Source organism: Dreissena polymorpha, chromosome 2 (genome assembly GCF_020536995.1).
Source record: "Dreissena polymorpha isolate Duluth1 chromosome 2, UMN_Dpol_1.0, whole genome shotgun sequence".
Taxonomy (NCBI): Eukaryota; Metazoa; Mollusca; class Bivalvia; order Myida; family Dreissenidae; genus Dreissena; species Dreissena polymorpha.
Window position 1 is genome coordinate 111,605,976 of NC_068356.1, and position 4,043 is coordinate 111,610,018.

General features: G+C 30.2%; 1 long non-coding RNA gene across 1 annotated transcript; it reads left to right on the forward strand.

Moving 5' to 3' along the window:
• The first annotated feature begins 1,408 nt into the window (after positions 1 to 1,408).
• On the forward strand, positions 1,409 to 3,451 carry LOC127868517 (uncharacterized). Its single transcript, XR_008044157.1, has 3 exons — positions 1,409 to 1,560; positions 1,985 to 2,123; positions 2,877 to 3,451. It is a non-coding gene; the product is annotated as an uncharacterized LOC127868517 (long non-coding RNA).
• Positions 3,452 to 4,043: the final 592 nt, after the last annotated feature.

Here is a 4,043-nt window from a genome sequence, read left to right on the forward strand (position 1 = left end):
CACCTTTGTTATCACAAACCGATTATCTCGTTATGATCGGATACTGTCCAGACAATTACAAAGAAAACATGGTGTCATAAACCCAGGGACCTACACTTGGACCCCTGCATAAACCACATGTTGCAGACGAGTGTCTGGTCAGCAAACATAAGTCACGATACCTCTATGTCATCTCTTGGCATATTGAGCAATCATTTAATATAAAGAAGTGAAACTCCAGCTGCTGGAGCAGTATTGAATTTTCATTAAAAACAATTCTTAAAAAATAATAAAAACACAATACCGCCACCAGCCTCTGAAGGCTGAAAATATAACAACATCGAAGATATGTACGGGGATACACGCTATTGCATCCACGGAGCACACATCAAACTGTTGTAAGCCACATTTTAAAGCTTAAAATACTGATAAGTTAATTTTTTATGAAATATTTTAACATTTTAACAAAAATGAAGACATTTGTCGGAAATGTATTAACTGGAACGAGTGTATATATTTATTAGCCAGTTAAACTTAATAATACATTGTTTAATAACTATACATTTAAATATTGTGCAATTTTACTGCTATGCAATTAAGGTATTTAACGGGTACCGGCAAAAGTTAACTCCGCTATTATGTGTAAAGATTGTACATTACTGCAGGGTCCGAAACACGATCATGAACATAAGCAGTCACAAAAGGGGCCGTTAGATAAATTAAATATATGCATTTATCATAAAATGCTATATTTTTATCATTCCTTATTACTAATAGAGATTTCAATATACATGCAAAGACAGTTACATTTGCGTAATTAATATGCAGGGTTTTTCCGTTTGTATGGTAAATTGAATTTATATTCATTCAATGTAAACGAAACGTAAATTCATTCAATGTAAAAGAAAATTACCCCAATATTTAAAAAAAGTACTGTATTCCGCTTTTTAGGGCTTTTTTTATAATTGATTAAATGCACCTCTGACTCTATTGATCGCTGATGAAATAAAACACTATCCACACCACTTAAAATTATAATACAATTAAAATATGTTTTATTAGTGTTTAAATATAATTTATTCAAGTCTTATTATCAGAAAGAATACGGCTAACTTATTGTTTTGTTTTGTGGAATTGTCAGTATTAAGTCTTCCGATCACGTTTACTCTATGCTAATAACTACTTGGTATTTTTATGAAGAGGAAATTTTATTTGTGAATAAACATTTATTTGGTACTAAATATGCTATATTTGCACTTTTTTTTTAAAGAGTTTTAATGTTTATTTCGTTTTTATTATCAATTTATTGACTAAACAAAAGCCCTTTATACATGTTTTACGTTACTGTAACCAGTGTTTTTGCCAACCAGTCAGTGCGCATGCGCGGAAAATCCCGAATGTAAACAATAACAATTAACTCGTCTATTCGATAAGGATGAATAAATCAAAATAAATTGCAATTTATCATACGTGAAAACCCTATGTGTTTATTATGTGTGTGATTCAATTATATTGTTTAACAGCAGTTGAAGTATATGCGCTTCCCGCCGCTCAAATTATTGTGCAATGATTAATTTTGCTGTAAGCTTTTATCTCCATTGCAATTTGCATGTGATTTCGGAAGTTTTTTTGTTCGGATAAGTACTCAATGGAGCCTTGTTTTTTTATTGGTAAATGTTTATCAACGCTATATAACTCGTTACAATCTATTCCTTTTCTTTGTATTATGTTTATTTAATATTCTGTCAGAAAGATACATGCATTGCTAAATTATGTTGGATTGTAAAATGTGCCCAGTTAGGCAACTGTTAGCCTACATGTGTATCAAACCTTCAACCACAAAACACCAAAGTGATGATCATCATGAAATAACAAATCAATTACTGAGTTATCAAAATATCTTGTTGTTCTTGAACACACATACACAACAGTAACATATTATAGTATTTTCATTACATTAGAAGACTAGTATTATTCACTTTTTCATATTGTACTACACCAACAGGTACTCATCACTGACATCAGTTAAAGATTTTTGGCCAAAGGAAACATCTATTCCAAGCTGGCAGATCTTCATGGAATCAGCAGATCATCTTTCGTTAATTGACATGCCTTCACGAGTTCAATCAGCAAACATATGATCGGTAAATGTCTTTATTTCTATAATCAATTACTCAATCATGATTTTAAACTGTTGTAGAAAAAATGTTATTTATTTAAATACATCATGTCTTACATATAGGATCTGGCACGAGTTGTCATATCATACCATATTTCATTAAACGAGTTAAGGAATTTTGTATGTAAACGAGCCTTTGGCGAGCTTACTAATGAATTTCCTGGACAAGTTTAATAAAATATGGTACATGTACATGTATGATATGACAACGAGTGTGAGATCTTTTTTATCACATGCTTTTAAATGAGCAAATTAAATAAATATTAACGCAAACATAATGATAAATCCCAAATGATGTTTACATTTCGTGGCATCATTTGACGTTGCAACGTCATTTCGGTGAAATAACAAAATGCGATTGGTAAATAAACGAAAACTAGGCTAATGAAAACGCTTAAAAAGTATATTACACATGTGTAACAGGGTATAGCATGTGATAAAATCTCATATAGATTTTTGGTCAAATAATTAAAGTTAAAATTATTTTTCATTTCATTTTACAGGGATGGTACAATCATAATTTATTTACTTTTCATCTTTTTTTATTCCTCATTTGTTTTTTTTATTTGATACATAAACTATATGTGAATAAAAAATCAATAGATGATGAAAACTTGAGCACAGTAAATAAATGAAAATTTAAACACAGTTAATCAAATCATGTATATAAATGCTTTATCATGTACTGTTAATTTTAAACACATGATACATTCCATAGGTTTCCAGTCTGTGTACAACAACAAACTTGCATGAAGGTTGGATTCTGCCACAAGGCCCGGGAGCAGTGGATGGGACTCTCATACCCATAATACTGAATAGGTTATATTACACACATGCTGTTGAACACAGCAGGAACTCTTGAAGAAAAAAATGTGTATTTTTTTATTCGAACTTAAATGTAAAATATATATTTAATTTTAGCTCGACAATACCTTGAATGATAAGCTGTGTATAAAATTATGGTAAACATGCAACATCCTTATATCACTGTTTCTATTACATATTTTCATTAAAAGCACTTATGTATTCAGGGTCATTATGTCATTGTGAGGTCACTGACCAAGTTGCTTATCTCTGACCTGCATTTAGCTTAATAATGCCCCTTTTGTACTTAAAATGTTCCACTTAAATTGTGTGTACAGCTACTCCATATCCCTATATTTTCCACAGATAATCCTTCACATATGTCGTCAGATTTTTTTAAATCATATAAATTATATTTCTTTGGGTCACTGTTATAACCACTACAAATATTTACTGTTGTTGCGAATAAAGTTGTTAAAACTGTTTAAACTCGATGTTGTGTTAGTGAATCTTTAAGAGAAGAAGCTTCTTGGATAATGTCACTTTAGCTTCTTACTTCACAATCTTTTTGTTCAACATGTAATTAAATACACTTTAAATTATAAAGTGGATTGCAATACAGAGAACGCAGAAGAAGCGCTTACATTTGTACTTAAAAAGAATGATGTTTGAAGTTGTCAGCATTTTCATGGTGAACATTTTGATTGTATGGCCCCAATGGAAAAAATACTTTGTTACTAATTTAAATTTTAGCAAACACCTAATATTGCTTTTAAGAATGAGTTATTTTGTTTCTAAAGTAAAAATATGTCCTAACCTAGAAAAGATACACTTTGAACAGTTTATAAATTAAAAAGATGTACTTAAAACTCCACTGTCTAAGAAAAAGTGGATTATTTATAAAAAAAAAGAAAAATACACTTCCGAATTTAAAGAACATGAAAAAAGGCTTCATCTGTTTCAAATTAATTCATGCAATAAAGTGTACTCTTTAGAAAATGCAGACAATTCGCTTAAACAAGTGCAGATAAAATGCAATTTTTTAAGTGCATTTTGGTAAAAAGCACATTTCATTTTCAGA